The sequence below is a fragment of the Varroa destructor genome, unplaced genomic scaffold, assembly GCF_002443255.2.
Source record: "Varroa destructor unplaced genomic scaffold, Vdes_3.0 BEIS01000004.1, whole genome shotgun sequence".
Classification (NCBI taxonomy): domain Eukaryota; kingdom Metazoa; phylum Arthropoda; class Arachnida; order Mesostigmata; family Varroidae; genus Varroa; species Varroa destructor.
Window position 1 is genome coordinate 1,636,974 of NW_019211457.1, and position 20,395 is coordinate 1,657,368.

General features: G+C 44.6%; 1 long non-coding RNA gene across 1 annotated transcript in view; it reads right to left on the reverse strand.

Annotated features, from left to right (window-relative positions):
• LOC147755728 (uncharacterized) overlaps window positions 1-15,315 on the reverse strand; it is a 64,463-nt gene extending 49,148 nt beyond the window's left edge. The window contains exon 1 of the long non-coding RNA XR_015326473.1: window positions 15,018-15,315. This is a non-coding gene — a long non-coding RNA (uncharacterized LOC147755728). The remainder of the gene's footprint in view (window positions 1-15,017) is intronic.
• Window positions 15,316-20,395: the final 5,080 nt, after the last annotated feature.

Genomic DNA, 20,395 nt, shown 5'->3' on the forward strand with positions numbered 1-20,395 from the left:
CTCCTTTTAAGCCTTATCCCTCATTCTCTGCACCCCCGGCTTTATTTCTACTGGCCGCTTTGAACACCACTGCTGGGGTAATGGCCAACGAAATACCCACCAAACCTGCATAGCTAGGCGTAAACTGCCCCTTGGCGCTTTAGCTTTCTACTATTGCGCATACCTGGTGTAGTGGTGAAAGCCTCGAACTTTAAGATGAGCTAAATATACGTTGAAATGCATAATAGGCAGGAGTAAAGATACAAAGTACAGGGCCATTCTAACATGAACGCGCATAGAATTAAGCGTAGCTATAGTTTGATACTGAGATAGATGAGGCTTGTGTGAGGCATACTGGCATAATTTTAGCACTAATAAACCGACTTTTGATTTATGTTTTAGTGATTCAATAAAACCATGTTTGTTACGAGTCTACTCAGTCTGTAGCATTTTGTAGCATAGAGATTATTTGCTACATGACAAGAACTTATTGAAGACTTAAACCGATTTACGGACTGTGTTTACAAATTTTCAACAAATAGTGCAGTGCATGTAGACATTTTAGAAACTGAAAGCTATATCGCAAACCAGAAAATTACGATTATACATATATTGTATACTAGAAAGTGGGTATTATACCCTATACTAATCTACACAGCTATATTTAATTTCAGTTACCTATTGTCTTCGCAAATGAAGATTTAACGTTCTCCTTGCGTATACCGAACGCCAGTCGAACTAATACCCCTATAGCTAAGTCATAAGAAGCAATCTTTTTGTTTAGCTGTTGGTACTTATTGAATAACACAGTTGCCCCCTATGAATGCTTCAACATAAAACCGCTATAAACAAAGTCAAACGGGCCATCGATCACCGATTGTGATGTTCTGTTCGCTGTCTTCTCGTTGACGAGCGAACGTCCGCATCTCGTTGTGCTATTTCGTTTATCTTTGCTTATTAGCCTAGCACGAGCAACTGCGTATAAAGCTAGTAAAGGGAACGTCATACTGAGCGTTCTCCTTTCGCCTCGCTTTCCTTCTCAGATATTCCTTGTTGTATCCTTGTCTCGTTTCCGCTGAGCGTCCTTTTCATATAGCTTTTCTGTGGCAGGGATCACCCGTAGCACTCAATGAGTTCTCTTTCACTCGTTCAGTATCTCTAAGGCAAACATTTTTTGCAGTGCAGACGCCAGCAGTTCTGCTGCTCATGTGGTAACAACGCAAAGACTTGGTATATCGTCCCGTACGATGATGGTGGTCTGCTCATGGTTGTGCTGAGTGGCCGGATGACTTTGGGGTTGAAGAACACCCACGGGGGGGGGGGGGGGGTATTGAAAGGGGTACGAGTTCTTGCGTCCTTCTCTGGGGGAGGGGTTGGGCTCCGTTGTGTTCTGTTCTGCCTCTTGGTTTATTGTTGTCCGTCCTAGTGGTTATCAGTTAGGGACTAAATGCTGTACCCATCTCGGGATCTGCAGTCATCTTGCCAGAGATCGCTACGACGCTGGATCGACTCTAGGGGGAGGCGCTGACACTGTAGGGCTGTGGCTATGCGGATGATCAGGTTTTCGTTGTTGTACCTTTGAATCGATCGTAGATGGCCCTTTCGGTGTTCGTCGGTTATCGTCTCGTTGCTAACTAGCAAAGAACGAATAGAAGTAGACAGATAGAAAGTCAAGGGAATATGGGGGTGACGCTCTACCTCGTGAGCAAGTACCAACTAGCAGGGGTAGTCATCCCAGTTTTAGGGGTTTTGCTTGCCGAGAGTGGCTGGACAGGGCCTCGCTTACCCAATGCTACCGGTACTGTTAGCTATTAGTTTCTATGGCTCAAGTACAGAAGACACTGGCCAGGAAGATCACGAGAAGGTGAGGGGATCATTGGAGATGAAGGTGGAGCAAAAGTCGAGAAGGAGCGCCTCTGGCCAGGGGTATCCACTCACCGCTAACTCGAGAAACAACTGTAAGATGGGATGCGCTGGCAACGGCAGCGGTGGCAGTGCCGGCAACCGTGCAGCAGAAGCCTATGACAGCAGCGAGAAGATCAGTGAACCTGAAGAGGTCTGGGGTGGATAAATCTAAGGGGAGTTGAATAGGGGCCAGCAATTACCAAAATGAGAAAAAGCAGGATGCCGCTTGACTCTGCCATGGTTAGCAGATCAGAAGGTAAGACTGAGTTTTTGTGGAATGGGTACAGGACACAGACCATCGCTACCGCAGGCCATCCGCAGTGAAGAAGAAGTCGGACAAGACGACTTGATGGGGGTATACCGACCGACGAGTTAACGCAAGGCACAACAGACAACGGCTGCACGTTCTTAGTTGGGCGGAGACCCACTGAGAATACGATGTGCTGCTTATCTGTAGGACTAGAGCGGCGTAACTAGGTTTGCTGAGTTATGGTGTTGTAGTCGAATCAACACGATAGAAGAAGGCCCCCACCCATGATGCTGACCGGAGGTCACTTTAAGAACAAGAAACCATGCCCGAACTACGTCTTTATCTTATTACAGTCGTATGAAATGTAATAAATAGATACATATTTTTTTTTTTTAATAAAAAATATAGGGGTCGTAGTTCGGCTGCGTTTTTTGTTGAAAAGAACTAACAAACAACATTACATAGGCGCTCAGTCGCGAACTATTTGTGCCCGTATATTTGATCGAACGAGCAATAATTTTCAGTTGAATTAATTTCCTAATTAATTCTATCATTGAGGGTGTATAGAACTTTAGTGCGTTAATTAACGCGAGTTAGTTTCTTCGGCTCATTAAGGGATACGTTATTGAACAAAAAAATAACACCCGAAATGTTTAAGCTTTTAATCTTTAGGATTCTTCATAAATTACTAGAATATAAACGGAAAGTCGTATGAAACTACCTATTTGATCGAACACGGACATTGCCCGTTCACCGGCGCTTATGCAATATTTGCATCGTTTTCATCAGGATACACTACTCAATACGTATAAAAACAAGTCGCAACGCAAAGATGAATCTTTCCGCTATTGTGTTGGTGAAGGATTTCCTTAAAAGACTGGCCCTCTCCTCACGCAACAAACCGATTGTCTACGACCGATTTCAAACCTAAAGCACCTCACGTAACGATCTTTAAAGTTTAAGTACGCAAATACGCTGGTACTGCACTGTCAAAAAGGCCACTACTTGCAACTGACAATAGTTAACTAAGCTATAGCTAGCATAAGTATGAATGCAGAAATAACATAAATGCAGTATCATATTGGTGAACAAGGTTTCATGCTTTTGATTGAACTGTTCCTGGCTCCTGCCGTGTCCCATAGGGTTCTATGTACGCAGAACATAACAGTTACGATCGCTTAGCGTGTCCTCTTCTTATCGACGTTGTCGTTCCGATAGTTTGCCAGCCGCTCGCCCGCTGATGATGAAAAAGCCGCCACTGCGTTAATCCGAAGTAAGCCCTCGTTAAGTCCAAGAGACACACAAAGAGCTGCTAGCGCGCGCTCAGTCTCTGTGTTCCTCGTTTGGCCCTGCACACTGTTTATGTAACATGGACCGCGCAATAGCGAACAACGAAGTACGTCGGGTTACTCCGCGGGACTCCATACGGACTTGTCGATGGCGAACCGCTAAGAATAAGCGGTCTTCTTCAATGTCGGTCCACCCGATTGCCTGGTTGCCGGCTGCTTGATAGGCAGCGAGTTTCTCTCTCTTTTTTTCTTTTTCTTTTCTGCTGCCTTCTTTCGACAAGGCATGTCAAGTTAAGTGCGTCTTTCACTTCGACGGCTGTGGACGGCCACGGCGTCATCTCGTAGCAGAAGCTACGACAACGGTCGTAACAGCTCCGCCAGTAAAGCCATCATCCCGCCGGCAAGCAGGAACGAGCAAAGAGTCGCACTAACTCTGGTAAAAAATGCATAAACTTCTTAACTAGGCTTTCGTTCGCTCCACGCTTTGGCATCGTGTCCAAGCTTACTTCCTTCACTAAGGGGAGATTGGCGTAGACCCATTTCCATACCCTCGAACCTCTTCGAACCCAGCTTCGAGAAGAAGCTCAAGAGCGCCCTCTCTCCCGAAAGCGTCGGAGGCTGGACGATCTAGCTATCTATTGTTAAGAAACAAGTCGACGACAACGGTGGAGGACTATGATGCTCGACAGTGGCCAGCAGCACCCAGCTCGATTCAGCACCCGCGAGAAACAACAGGATTCATTTATAATCCTCTCTCGGCGGTTTTTCTTGCTGGGTGGATCGGCCTTCAGATCGTGTCTGGTTAGTTGAGACCGCCCGTCTCATTCGGCGAATCCTTTTTCAACGGCATCTCGAGTCGGACCCCTGAAAAGCCTCGATCGAGACTATCCTTACGAGGCTGTTGTTGAAGTAGAAGCAGCTACTGACAAACAGGACTCGAGGATATCAAATCACAGCCTTTTGGTAGTTTCTTTTGGTAACCGGTACTGTGCAAGAAATCCCTAGGTAAAGGGAAGATTCTAAACGAAAAGGCTTGGATAAGGATAAACCAAGAAAACCTTTCGAGAATTTATGACTGATACATCTATTTCCTATCGGTAACGTAGCTTAGATGTAAGTATATCGATAGACGCGCACGTATTAGGCTGCGTCGGGTGGCATATGCAAAAGGAGTGCTGGGGACGCGGTAATTTCAAATACTCGAGTTCGCCGGTACGTCATCCAACTGAGCTCAGACAATGTTATGATAGTTCAGGTAAACAACTATTGACGATTGCGCTTCTTTAGTTATTGCTAACTTTCAGGTCTGGCAGATAAAAATTGAACGGGATTTAATTCGAAATTCGACTCGAGACATGGCAAGACGTACTGACCATAAAAATTACTCAAATATTTCTATATTCGCTTATATCATGTTGTTTTTTTTTTTTTTTTTTTTTATATAAAAATATATATATAAATTTGTTTTATAAAAATTGTAGTTTCGCATGTGGCGTGAGGCTTTATTATGATTTTTACTATTGTATTAAACTTACACCGTTTGTTGTAATTAAGTATAGACATATTGCACTTGTTTAATAACTAATTTTTCTAAGCTGCTTCGACAACTGTCGACTCTGGTACTAGCGCAAAATTATAAAGAAAACTGTAGCAGAAAAATCGACAGCTTCAAGGCATCGGAGAATCCAAACCCTTTGCATCTTTTTTATGTTACGTGTATACTATTTTATGCGTGCACGCGTTCATCTAGCCCACATCATTTCATTTTACTGCATCAACAGAACAGGATTTTCTCGCAGGTGCACCCCCGAGCTTAGCAAAGATGGCTTGATCTCTAAAAGTTCTGTTCTCACTCGCTCTTGTTCTAGAAGGGCAACAAATGTCCATTGAATAAGCATATCTCTTTTTGATACAGAACACCCCATTATCTCAATCGTACCTTGATAGCTGGCACGCGCCAGCCCTAGTTGCCGCCCTGTCTTACCTACCTGCTATCGACTGTATTGACAAGATGTCAGAAATCGATGTCCGTAAGATCCCCTTGTGTCCTCATGGTCTAACACATCGACGACATAATCCAACCAACAATAACACGCCACATTACCCTAACAAGGCATCGAGCTGGAGCTACAGATCTGGCCGGCCAATCTGACCAATAGGAGCATTTTCAAGGCTCTTACAGGCCGGGGAGGTTCTTAGACCCGGCAAACTTCGGATGTCCGCGGCGCCGACTCCAAGAGATTATTGGAAGGGAGGAGAGTCCACACTTGCACCGAGCTGCTTGCGGCCTTCATCCCGTTTAGCCGATCTGTAGGCCTTATCGAAGTGGTCCGAACGAGCCCTACCCATTCTTGGTCGGTTTTATTTCTCTTTGCGATCGCCTGCGTGCCTTGGACGATGGCGCTGCTAAAACACTATCCCTTACCCTAGTGGTCAGTCTTTGGCGGGAGGCTGCGACATAAGTGGGTACATAAATAGGGTATCTTAGTACTCGCAAGAAACATGCATGTCTTATTTTGTATTATGTCTCAAGCGAAAAGAAAATGCAATGTTATTATGATGACAATACAGGCTGCCATTTCTTAACGGACTCATATAGAGGATCTCCTACAGAACACTGCAGCATCATTTATTCATATATTGTCCGTTATATATATTACCGTTTTTTATGTAGTGTTTGCCATTACTAAGTAAGGCAGGCTTTAATAAGATTAACATGAAGGTCAGTGGAATTTTCTGATTTGGTTACCTTTATTTCGAAAAGCATTTGTCTTTTATCTAAGAAGCTTAGTTCTCAGTAAAAGTTTGAATATTTTCAATTGATATTTTTTCTTATTAAAAGGAAAATGTCGACGACATAGGATGCTGGGAAACATACAGTATAGCTGCATAACATTTAGTGATGTCCTTATCATGTCTGCGTAATTTACTCGGAACAAAAATCACTACCTCTTTCGTTCTGATGTTTTTTCGCTTGCCCAAATAAAATAATTAGGTTTGCCTAAAAATTAATTTCCAAATACTTGGCAGCTACAAGCATTTAAAACGGTCTCATGCCTCAGAGAAAATTACAAAGAGGATAGCGGTTTTATGGATATTATCGTGCTCGATACCATGAAATGCAACTTCATCTGTCTGTGGACAGCCAACAGTGGTTCGAACCCTTTGAAGTGGACTATCAATGAAAAAGCTTTGGGTGTAACGGTTGTAGCCCGTATTTCTATATTTCAACTAAATTGAGAATTAGAAATGCTCCTTAGACGAAAAGGCATCTCCCTCTGCGTACAAAAGTTAACAAAAAGACGGCTCTGATACCGTCTCTCAGAGTCGACTAGTTTGGCCAGGTAACTAACCTAGTCTCAAAGACTTTCTACAGCGTACCTGACTGTCTACTGAGCTCAACGATTGCGCAAACCTCCCCATGTCAAAATAGCACTCCATGGCACTATTTCCACGTAGACACAGTGTGTTATTCTATTTGAATAGTCCTCACCAACTGGTTTCTTTTGACAGCCGACGCATAACGTTCTGCGACACCTCGGTGAATTGTCGTAAGCCACAGTCAAGAACTGAGAATAAGGTGATCGCTGAAGAGTGCACGCAGATGGGGTATTTTTGCGCAAAGCTCAGGGCCCTGACATGTCTCTCAACCCAAAAAGGTCGCTTTCTGAGAATCAGGTAGACTTGAGCGACATCCCGCTGATGTCAAGCGCCCGTCATCTTTGGTAATGGCTTTAGCCTTTTCTGTCGGACACAGAGCGGAAGCGAACAACCTGTCACATCGAAGCTTACTACCGGTGACGATAAACTCTTCCTTTGAAGTAGGACTTACCTCTGAGCTCACCACAAGGAGTAATCGTTTTCCCAAGGGATCGCTTGTCGTTAAAATGGGCGAGGGCGTTCTGGGGGTGTAGTGCAAATGGTGGCAGTTGCACTAACCTCCACAACCTTCCATCCTGTCCTTTCTTCGGCTGACTTAAGAAGCACTGCACTCTTAAACAGGCATACATACATACATACATACGCACATAAGCCGCATCGAATGAAAATCAACTTCTAACTTTATGAAGGCAGGAGAGATATTAAAGTCAACCGCGATAATAGACGAAGCGTTGGAAGCGTTGACATGTCGAAACAGCAGGTTTCCCCGGTACGCGAGGTACTCGATAACTTGAATTGTTTCAGCCCTCTAGAAGACAGGTTTGGAATAAGTTGCTTCGAGTGACGGATGCTAACGATTGTTTGAGTTCCTTGGGGAACTCAGCGCGCCTTTTCTGCGCAGGCGAACTCGATAAGCTGTGGTCATTTTAAGCCGTTCTACTGCCTTTGGAAAGACACAATTGACATTGCCTTCTTCATATGAACGACTCACGCTATTACTTACCTTTCAGCAGGCGTAAATGATAATCTATGATTTGAACTGGGTGAGCAGTTTCTCGCTGTTGAATTGGAGATAAAGAAAATTGAAACTACAAGGCCTCGATGAGCTTCTGGATATCAATATGCTAAGAGCTTTATTCTTCGATCTTGATTTAAGCTATCGATATTGAATCAGTTAGGTGGTTATAGTTATTGCAAAAAAAAAAAGTTCTGCTGCGTAATTTACTATATTTCAACCAATCTGCCTTACAGTCACCTTTACCGTCCTCAAATTGCTGCTGAAGTAGTTCCGTTATTGCCATCCATACTTTGGGCAACAGGTTATCGACACTTCGACTAAAGTATGGAGTTCGTCTATCTGCCTAGCAACAAAGGCTTAATCTGTTGCACACCAAATCCATATACTTATGACTAGCATTTTAAATACTACATATCCGTTATGTTATGATCATACTCTATCAACTCGATAGCCTACGGCTGGAACTTTGTGCCAAACACCAGACCAATATCATTGCCTGAATCGCCTGTGTGGCCCAACCTTTCAACTGAAACGTCAACTTCTAACCACGTTTCGTCAAACCTACCTGGTCCATACGATGTCTAATCGGTAAGCCTGCAGTGGTTACTTGCTTTCTGCCGGGCAACACCCAAAAGTCTATGACCTTATCTAGTTTACCTTTATAAACGGCCAACTAGAACTTGTATTCGTAAAGACCTTTTCAGGAAGCCCTCCTCTTCGAGCTCTAGGAAAGTTACGCCCCGGGCTGTGGCCAGACACCCTATGAGATTTGCCCTACCTGCCGATGGCCGCATACCCCTGTATAACAACAGCTGACAACAGTGACTCTTCGTATGTTCTGCCCGCTCTATCTTGCTCTCTTTGGCCCCTGAATGCTGATGATCTCGAATTAATAATGTTCCACTACAGCGTTAGGTTGGTGCAGCGTAGCTCGTTATGTTCCTAGATTTGAGCTGCCCTGGAGCTCAGCAGACTTTCTCTGTTGCATTACGAACGAACTAGCATTCTGTCTGTTCACATAAGTCCGTCTCTATGTGAGTGTGTGTGTATGTCAATGTAAGTCGTCGAGCGACCGAACAAACTTCTCTCCCAGATAGAAACTCCCTCTATTGAGGCTAGAAGATGGTGGGCGTCAGGATTAAGTACGATCGGATTCAAAGCTTTGGCCATACTTGCTGCGACCACTGCTGTAACGTGTGCGACGCTTCGATCACCGCCACGAGTAACACCAGAACCACGCTTACTAGCCTCCACTCGGAGGACGGACGTGGGCCGCCCTTCGTCGATAGTGTTATTTAACCTTCGGATTCGACAGATGAATTAGCGACAGGACAACCCAGGTCACCAGCTAGTGTTCCTGGATAACTCCTCACCATTCCCTATTAAATCTTTCCGTAGCCGTTAGCCGTATAACCGCTTTGATCATGAACGAACGCTTACAATCTGGGTTCAGGCCGTGCCCAGAAAAAATTGTATGTCTCCCGACCCTTGCCTATGAAATACATTCAACTGAAGTGGGTATCCAAACTCAAGTAAAAAAGAAAAATTAAGGATAGCCATGCTAAACGACTGTAGCAGTTATAATGAGTGAATACTTATCTAAATGTGTTACAATATGAATAAAATATATCTAGAAATAGTGAGGTTTAGACTAACTTGTTTTGAAGAAGACGGTTTCATTAATAATGGAAAGGAAGATAAAAAGATTGGCGTTTTATGCGTATTTCAGGTGCCAGCTACATGGCCGATAGTTTGCCGTCGTATTCTGACACAAAACTAAGTCTAGCAGAAGTTCTGCCCTTCATACAGACGATTATCAAAGAAATTTCATAGGTGTTAAAAGCGCCACAGCTTCAACCTTTAAAGCAAAGGCTAAGATACTTTTTTTTGTTTAAGAAAGATTACCAAAGTAGCGCAACATCTGGGCCGTTAACCCTTAAACTCTCAAAAACAACTGGCCACTCATTAGAATAGAATCCCGCACAAAACAGAAGACGAGCCAGTTTCACCAATAGGTACTTTAGCGGCCCATTAAAGTTGAATTTGCATTGTTTCTCTCCCACAGCGGACACATGCATAACATGCTATCATTATGCCCATGTAATCATAACAGGATTGCTGCGATGGTTCAGTAATAATTATCGGACACTGGCAGTTGAATGAATGCTCGTGTTAGCGAATCAGTTATATGATGAGAGCCTAGTTGCCCTTTTAGCCGTGAAGGTCAAAGGATCTGATATTTACAACGGAATTACAATGCCCAAGTGTTTTTGAGTCAGATGGATGATTCCAGGGATCCAACCGAAGAAGACGCGTACACCATCGAAATCCTCAACTTCGATACGGAACCCTAAAAGGACCTTCTTATTTATAATGCATTACATTGGCCAACGTCGCATTACTAACCAATGGTATAACCTTAGTAATCAGTAGTTTGTTAATAAACCAATTTAAATCTTAATTGTCATCAAATTCATAGCGATGTACAGTTGCGTCTAAAAGAAAAGATACAAAACAACAGTTGCGGCAGGGGCTTTGTGATGGCTGAAACTTACGCCCCGTTTGTTCGCGCTTCTGTGTGCTCTCGGGTATATTTGTAGATATAATAGAATCAATAACCCATTGAAAACGTTTCCTTAAAAGTGGCTCTGCCTCCGTTGAGCACCAGCACACTTTGTAAGGCATCGAATACAACCACGCCGTGTTTTGGCCACACCGATGGTGGCAGTTAACGTGAACCAGTAGCTTCTATTTTTATAAGACCCGATTTTTCCTCCAAAAATCTCTGTTTGCGTCCTTTTTACCATCTCCTTCAGCTGAACGAACTTGCAGCGCACTTAAACGTCAGGCATCAGGCGCCATGCACATTTCTGTGAACAAATCAAGGTTTAACCTTCGTCTTAGCTCTCAGTCAACATTGAGCACCGATTCACGCTAGGCGATCGTATCTTCTCGCGTTTCTGCGCCTCGTAGATTTCCTTTAGCCTCAAACCCTTTTCGTGCGCCCCGTAGGGCGTGGAGGTAATGTTTCGCCTAGTAGCAGTAGCTAGCTGGTTGGCTGGGGCCAACAGCAATTACGAATTCGCTGTGGCGGAACTAAATTTCATTTAGTCACCGCGGCTCGCCCCCGCCTCGACCCAGGCTCAATCGGCGCCCTCTCGCGTTTCGACCCACGGATACTTTGCCCTTTGAAACCGCCTTACTTAGACACACTTCTACCTCTGCCAAGTCACCCGTTAGTTCAACTCACAACTGCTGCTGTTCCGCTAACCTCACTACGGTTGAGGTCTAAGCTGGCAAAAGTCGGCTTTTGCATTGCCACCAGTGGGACCATCATCTTGGCCTGGTTATTCGAGCAAGTGCGTCCTGGCTGGTCTCTGTGTCTCTTGGACGGTGGCGACTGCAGACCATCATGTACTGACTGTCTAGAAGCAAGTGTGGTACCCGCAAATCCGTGCGTTGACTACTGAGATTACACACAGGCGACACATTGAACCCGCGTAATGTCTACGGTGGACAGTAACTATTTTTGGTTCACGGTTTAGTGATTAGAGCACGTGTGGAGGCTAGCGAATCTCCTGAATATGTGGACCGCTGCGTTCAGTTCCGAGGGAAGCCAACGCACGGTCAGACAGACAAAGGAGCAGACGTACATATACACATTGCTAGTTGAATGTAACCAGACTCCTGCGTAGATCCGCTGCTTCCCCACTCCCTTCCTCTGGACGGGAGCCCTTAAAAAGGATCTGGGTTCGCTTAGATCCCAGCAGCAAACACTACTGTTGGCTTTTCGCTTGGTGGGCCCTTAGCAGAGGCGCGACGGGCCGAAGACGCCACGCTTCATGGAACACCAGTGCTCCCACATAAGCAAGCCCCATTACCGATGCAACCCCTTCCAAGGACCAACAAGCACCTCACGCTATCGCCTATTCAAATGGTTACACTGAAGACAGCATAAAACTGGCGACAGGCCATGCAGTCAATAAAAGTGCCACCGCAGCTCTGCGTAGGCTATGATTTGATGGGTCTGCTATCTCCATCATGAACATCATCATCAGAGCCGCTTCTATCTGCAACTTTCATCGCCAGCTTGTCTTAGAGGAGCTAATGAGGTTTATTGTAAAGTGGAAGTAGCTATTTTAAAAGAACGTTGTCTTATTTATGCTTTGAGTTAGGCAAAACTCAAACTGGATGTATTGATGGGTTATTTGTCGGAAGTGCTGTCCTCTTAAGGTGCGAGTGTTAAATCTTAACTCAATTAAGCCTCACTTCGCAGACTCTTCATGCGTTCAGGTTTATCCCGAAGGTTCTGATTTTTTAGTTATGGCCTAATCTCCTGAATTATTTGGTTTGGCCGGCACGTTTCTCTTCTAATAACTGATTTCGAACTTGTCTGATGACATACTCGGGCGAGTTTTTCGTAAAACACAATAGTATTGATCCGATATGTTTAGGATGTTCGTAGGTTTGTGAACCTTTTTGATCATATAATTAATGTGTGATGCATGGTAATTCGTTCATATAAACAAGCTTCGAATATAATAGGTAAAAGTCTTTGCCTGTGCAACTGAATACGCTGGCTCTCGGAGGAACAAAGCGGTGGGCAGTGTTCCTCTGATCTGACGCTATCCGCACTGAGAAAGTTCAAGAAAAATATTGGATGAATCTTTACACCTATATACGAGTATTCATTGTAGTGGGATGTCGGCACATCATCATATGGTTAAGTTCTGTTGTGTAAACTTGTTACGCTTTAACCTTTAACATTGTGTTGCTAAAGCTACGTATATATTTCTGAACTTGTCTGATGGCTCGATCTGGGCGGTGCGAAATAATTGTGCGGACATCTCGTCGACAATTGCATGAAAGCTCCTTCTCTCGCTAAACTTCCTTGTCGCAAGTTCTAGATAAAGTTCTGTGATGGCATCTCTCTGTCGGATGCCCGCCGCCCACTGGAGTTCGTGTCTTATTCGACTTTCGTGCGCGGCGAGCTAACTAAGGTCAGGAGAGGAGACTGGCCCAAAAGGGAGCGAAGCCCAATGAGCGTGCTAAATGTAGCAGCAAACTTATGGAATGCAGCATTACAATTGCCGCCAGGGAAAGCCTCTGCTATAGCAATAACATTTCGACCGGTCTAACCGTAAGGGTTAACTATTAATGACTTTGCTGTCCAGTAAAGGATAAGCGAACAAGTGATGTACCTCCCCCGCAGTCACGCAGACAGGCCGAGAAATACAGAGGGAACACAATATAAACACAACGATTCGCCCCTCGACGGCATTGGCACATAGCAGGATAGGAAAGGGACTAAATGAAAAGTGAGTGGAGATGCCTAGATGGGCACAGGAGAGACGTCAAGCAATCGAACGGAACTCGTACTGGACGAGGAGCACCAACGCAGATTCTTCATTGTCGCAACAAAGCTCACAGAAGCAGCAACTGCTGCAAGTAGAGAGACTGTTCAGGCGTGCTAAAAATAACCTTATCGAAAAGGACTGCTCTCTCAGAAAATTCTGTCCTGTGGAGGGAAAAGTCCTTGCGAAACAGTCCATCTTGGATCACCAAAGAATGCCGGCTTTTCACTGTACATCGCCTCTGTTAAGCCTTTCACAGCTTTGTCCTGCTTCTTGCACAGGACTTCTATCTGGTCTAAAAGTAACCACATGTGCGCGCGTTAGGTGCATTTAATTACGATTGCAGCGAACGTTCGAGTACAAGAGTAAATCAACTGTCCACATCTAGCCGCTTCTATCTCGCCAGACAATCAAACCACTGGTGGAAACGGCCTTCTTTAGGTAATTTAAATGGCAATCTTCAGATGTGGAGTCTTCTAAATGAGTTCGCAGCTGTCCGTACGAATTAGATTTAGAAATGATGAATTTGCCCTGAGTACTTATCTCTGTTTTATACTATTTAAGCGTACTATATTTAGGTAGATTGGAGGCAGGCATGGAATGTCCTAGATAAATGGAAAGCCAATGCATCTATATCATCGAGCTAGTTCCTCGATCATGAAGTCATCTACAGCCTTTTAGTGCCATTGATCAATATTTCCTAGTGGTCCACCGTCACGTATAATCAGCTTCGAACTTCATTTGTCTGAAAACAAACACTTACCAGTGCATATATACTCGTAAAGGTAGAGCAGCTCTGCAGTATGGGTCGAACATTCTTTTTTCTAAAGGCCACCATCTGCGATCAGTTACCTTCGATGAGCGCACTCACAGACCCACTATCCAGATGTGCCTTTTCATGGCCTACGCCGCACGTTTGACGTAACCTTTGGCCCTCGAGAAGCGCTTGAACTCATACTGATGACTAGCAATAATCCTTATGGCACTACACGACTCACTCCACACCTGAACGTGTTCGGTATGTAGTGCGAACCTATTCCTGGATCGCTGCCACAAGAAGCTTCTGTCGGAAGAGATTTTCGGAGAGATGTCGCTTTCCGGTGATCACCTGCATATAGTCACCAGACGAGCGACGCGGTGGTTTACGGGAGCACGCACAGTGCTCACGATAGAACCAGCGAGACTATTTTGTCTCAACACAAATCTGCTATATCGTCGAGTTATACAACTATAATTGTTAGCCTTCTCGAGTGCATTGAAGTTCATTTCGTACGCGGTTGCGCCTTTTCGAAACTAAGGGCACGCAAGAGCCTTTCGAGGCCGTCAGTGACCTTTGTTAGCTCCAGCGCTCATTCTGGCTGTATCGTCGGTACAGATAACACTGGTGACAGGTGCGTGGTGATGGCGTCGGAAGAAGCAAGACACATTTGCATTCTACTCGGCCTTCGAATAGTGAGAAGGTCCGCCGTTTTGCGGCCTTTCTATTGTACTTCTGTTAATTATAGTAAAATAAGATGGCGAACGAAGGTTCAGTCCATCTTCTCAGGTCAGGTAGTCAAGTGAAGAAAAGTCATTTGAGGCCGTTACCCTCTCTTATCGAATTTTTGAACGTGTGTCCATTTTTATTTCTACACGAGGGAAAACAATTAGCCTGAGTACCTGCTACTCTAAAAGAAATAATCCGCGTGCTGATACTTTAATCTATAGAATTCCTTTTAAGCTTACAGGAGCTCGCGGACGTTCTGGATAGCGGGACTTCTTTCTTCTCTCATCAACAACATCTCCTGCTCGCAACATCGGCGTTAGGCAATATCTAGTCGTCCACCAACCCAGCTACTAACCTTTCTTTCAAACTTTCGCGGCTGTCACCTTTTAGTTTATACCAGGTTCTGTCCTGTTTTTATTTCCATCTATACTAATGTCACAATCGGCGCGGAACTCGGGGGCAAATTAGTCAGGGCATCCATTCTTTCTGCTCCCTTCAACAGTAGTGATCACTGCTGTCGTAGCACTGACCCTAGTTCTCCGTGGGCTCTGCCGTTTTCCCGCTCGTTATTCGTCATTTTCGTTAGCAGCAATGTTATCTCACGAAACAGGAGAGGCATATGTGTGAGGAGGACTAACAGTCGACGAGATGGAGCACAAAGAAATAAGAAATAAATCCGCACACTTACCACTCTGCCCCGCTGAATGTATCTTACTATTTGCCTTCTTTCGTTTACCAGGGGCGGGCGGAGGGGGGAGGGGGGTAGTGAGTGAATAGGGCTCGTCACATGCTGGCAATACGCACGACACCGCGCGGCGCCTAAGCGAATACAAATATACGATTCGTAGGTATGCAGGAGAGGGGGCGTCGCGTCGCAAATGCATTTATCGCTAATTAGACTTAAAATCAGGGGAAAACGAAAAAAGGAAAGCTAGTTACCCCATCTACCCCTCCTCCTGCCCCCGCCCCGACATTTTCATCCGTCTAACAACAAGATACAGCAGCGCTGACGATAATGATGCAACTGTCGCGGCAACAACAAGCAATAACAACACGACTGAAATGACGATATGTAACTGTGTGCTGGATTTGCTTAGCGCTTTGAGAGTGCATTCTATCCTTTACTCCTATTCGAGCTCCCTGCGGATCGAAACAGACAGAAATAGCTTCTCCGGTAGGAGAAGTTTCTGTATGACTGGCATTGCCTTAATAAGAATGAATTCAGACTTCGTCGATCTATGAAAGGAAGGTATGCGAATCTGGGCTCCTTGGATGTCTATTTACTGACATAGGTAACCTTTTAGCAGTGGCGGACGCTACTTCTGAAATTCTTATTGCCGGCTAAGCCTGTCTTCCATTTCACCCCACTCCAGCCAAAGGTATCTGTCGTTGATGTCGTCTCTGTAGAAAACTCGTAAATTGCTGGGGCAGCATTGGTGAGAGCTAAAAGTGCAGTAGAGGGCAGAGAACGAGGGCAAAAGGATGAGCAGTATAGTAAACAATGTTAGAGTGCTCGGTCTAACGCGCATTGCGCTTTCTCCGTCGTATCGCCCTGCCTTTAGCCTTTAACTCGGCTGGATTAGTAGGGTTTGTTCGGCGCGTGCTATGGAAAGCATTGAAAGCAGCAGAGCATCATAAGGAACAGCGGCAACGCAGCTAGCGGCGAGGAGAAAACAGAGTAGAGATGCGGGTCGCGCTGGGCTTGCACGAACTTCTTTTTTCTTCGGTCTCTGCTACAATTTTCCTTTCCTCACGACTTTGTAGCAAATCTAGACAGCGAACATACACAAACATCAAGGCTATCTATTGCTAGCTAGAGCAGTAGAAGAAGAATGGGAACTCTGTACTTCTGCGTTTTTGCGCCCCAACCCTTTGCGCGCGTACTCTATGACTTGAGTTACACGCGTGTTTGGCGCAGCGCACGGGGCTGCGCTATGGCGTGCGGGTGAATGGACGGGGGCAATATTTTGGGGCAAAATCTTTCGAAAAGGAAGGGGTGGAGGAAGGGGCAAATAGTAGATACGTGTGGGAAATAGAAATGCGCGAACGAAACCCGTTCGAAGAAGGTGCACACCGTGCAGTGTCTCCATCTGCGAGCGCAGTCCATTCTGTCCGCTGCTTCTGCTTGGCTGCAGGGGTATGGCTAGACGAGGAGTCCAAATGGTACGAAAAGAACCTACAAAATTTCTTCTAGGCCCTCCCATCCGTCCACCGGAGTGCGCTTTGTGAACGTTGGCAGCAGACCATAGTTCTTGTAGTGTTGGTCTTGGCAGTAACAGTGAAACCGAGGGCTGTAACCTAACGTAAACTTTCCCGGGTGCATAGTTCCCTAGAGAACTGTGCGCTTAATAGAGGCACGGCGAGATATCAGCGTTGCTTTCAATGTTGATAACACCTAAAAGAGATGCATGTGTCTCGGACAAGATTAACATCGTTCCCTAGCAACGCTGCTGCTAACACCGACATCATTTGTTGAGCGGGACCACGCGTTAATAGAATTCGTTAACGCCGAACCCAAACGTATTCGCGCAGCTGCGTCAGAGCTCGCGTCACCATGTAGTATCCTTGTTGTCACAATTTTTTGAAGCAAAAACTTACGGAAGACCCACTTTTGATGAAGCTATGTTATTAATTAATACCACTAGTTGTTAGTATCGCGTCTCCGTGATGGCAACGTGTTTGCCTTTTTAGATTATCAAGAATAGAAGAAATACGGTCTAGGTTCGAAATCTGGCATTAAGACATGAGTCGTTCTACGCTGCTGTGGGCAGTCGTACGAAACAATGCTAGACAAGAATAGTAGTCCAACATTTGTTGATAGCGTCTCGTAATGGCGTCGTGATAAGACATTTATCCACTAAGATGCTGCTCTAAAGTGATCTAAATTCTAAAATAGGAACTAGCCATTTTGATTCTATAGCCATTCTACGTACAAGTTAGCTGGCTCAGCCAGCTAACTTGTACGTAGAATACGAAATCCTATGCTTACTACTATACAAGGTTATTATAGGATATGTAAACCACATCGAGGATTTTAGTTTGAATCCAATATCTTTTACAGATCGTAATAGACCTTATAGCAAATGGTACAGCGCAATGAGGATCGTCATTAAATCCACTTAGGAACCAGATCTGTGTATATTCTATGTGTTGTTCGTACATTATTCAATCCAGTCTTGACCACACCAGCCACATGAGCGGCGTGTTTATCAGTCCATTTATTAATTAGGATTTTTAAGTTTTTCGTTGATTTTGTCGAAGTTGGCCATGTTTTGCGGAAAAGCACTGACTGATACTCTGTGTGATTTTTCTTTGCTAACGAGTATGTCGATGCGAAGCTACCGCACATGAAACGCTAAGACGTTAGAGAAGTGTATACACGATATTTATAAAAGATACATTTACTGTTAAAGCAAGAACGTATATTGTACCTGTAGATACTAGAGGTAAAAATGGCCAAATTGGCACAACGCGATGCACCAAAATTTTGTCGTGCCATCAACGCCTTCCATCATGTCTTCTGCATACCATATGACAGTAATAAACCCAAGGCTATACTGAAAAACCCACTTTGCTAATGTAACTTTTATCTACACAACCCATCAAACTGGCGAGGATCATCGGAATCACATTTGTATGCAACATGCTGTTATCAATGTAATGCTATCCGTAATCGTTCGGTTACCGCTGGTTTCTAGCTTCTAGATTAGGTAGAAGTGCCCAAGACATGGAATCAGATCAATCCCGGTTCTCGTAGTTCTACGCACACGCTAATTGTCTTACTTGCGCGTCCAGCGGTGGGGCCAAGTATTGCTCCAAACCCCCCCAGTTCATTGCTCTAATACGCTACCGCCTAACTAGGTATATTGGACCTATGGATATATTACTATCAGTCACAAAGTAATCAACAATTTGCGTACGCAATAGGTGCAACATTTGTCTGTCATTTCAAGCGCAAGGACACCATGTGATATAATGTAAGGTATTATCTTTTTAGCCGCATGCGCCAATGTAAGATAATGCCCCTCGGTGCTGAATACCTAAACGGAGGTTTACTAAAGAAAATTTAGTCATAATGACCTTTCGTTTTAATATCTAATAGGGCACACAAAAAAATTTTACGTCCACTACTATTGTGGTATAAGCATGCTTTCAGATGGTTGGTTTTCAGTACGAGACGAAGGTTGCCTATTCCCGAATTCGAACTACTGCCAGAACGTGTCTGCAAGCTAACCCGTTAGCATTGGCCCATCGTGGAGACGTATTACCGTTAACTTATAATGGCATATACACACACATATATGTATATCGTATATATGTCTATCGTATATATATACATGTAATATATATGTAGATTGTGTGATGCATTCTGACGTATTCATAGACAACCCATCCACCTCACAAGCTGGACATACACTACTATCCACCAATCGAAAATACTTAAATTTAAGATGAGGCGCCTTAGCTGACGACGAATATCTTTCCGCCGATAGCCATATACTAATGATAGCCCTCAGCTTGCCTAATCCAGCCGATTCCCCTTCCCTAGGCCCCTTTCTGTATCTCTAGTTCTATGTGCACTCGTTGGCCACTTTGTTGAGCTTCTCCACGCGCTCGCCTCGACGCGTTCTGCAATCGTTTCAAACGTGCATGAAAGCACGGCGCGCAGCACAGCGGGTTCATGATGGTGATGAAGACAGCAGTAAATCTAGTAGGGACGGCTACAGCGGAATAAATATATGCTAGCATATGGAGATCTACATATATGCATGCTTGTTGCCGAAGGAGAGTAGACGGCCGGTACTGTTACTTGATGATGGTGTTGTTTCTGCTGCTGATTCAGATGGAGTGTATCGTTCCACTATAACTTTGTAACTTTAGCGACTACATCGAAGGCCCGCTGTCGGCCGCCCAGTCGAGACTAAGGCTGCCAGGTAGGCTGGATGTAGGTGGTGCTATTACTGCTGCTGTGCATTCGGTAGCTGTAGTATTGTTATTGCTACTGTTTTTTGTTTACATTGAACAGTAGTAGCGGGACGAAATGTGACTACTCCTCATATTGCCGCTAGGTACTACTTTGATTCCGACGAACCGTTAGGAAAATGCCGAGGCCCCTTCATTTATCAAAGTCCAAGGGATATCGAGCTTCTTAGAGGACGCCGCTAGGGCGCCGGCCTCGATGAAGGGACAAGCTGAACGCTGCGAGTACGGAAATGGTCTGCGTAAGTGACACTGACGGCACCCCCAAAATGGGCAGCAAGAAAGCTAGTGAAGGTAGCACTGTGTCATTTTCGTCCACTCAAATGGAACCCGAACCGTGGAATCGAAAGAAAGAGCGGGTTATGATGTTCTCCGAATAACTAAAGTTATTACACGTTTGGGGCGAGCTTGTCCAGCTATTATCTTCGAGTCTCCATCTTCTGTTGCTAATCGAAAGAACTGTTTTTTAAAAAAAATAGTGGATATCTTTATGACGAAAGCAATTTCGGCCAGACACAGTGAATAGTATTTAGAAAGACAAATGCGGTACTAACTATATCAAATGTATTGTATATAAAAAAAAAAACAACTACAGAAATGTTTCTTGTTACTGCCAGATTCTTATTTGAATCCTACAAACTCTGCGACATTACAACAACAACAACAACAGCTTCTATATAATAATAGTCGTCTTTGCATGAAACAGTTCACGGAAAAAGTACTTAATGAGGCTAATTTTGTTCAGTCGAATCA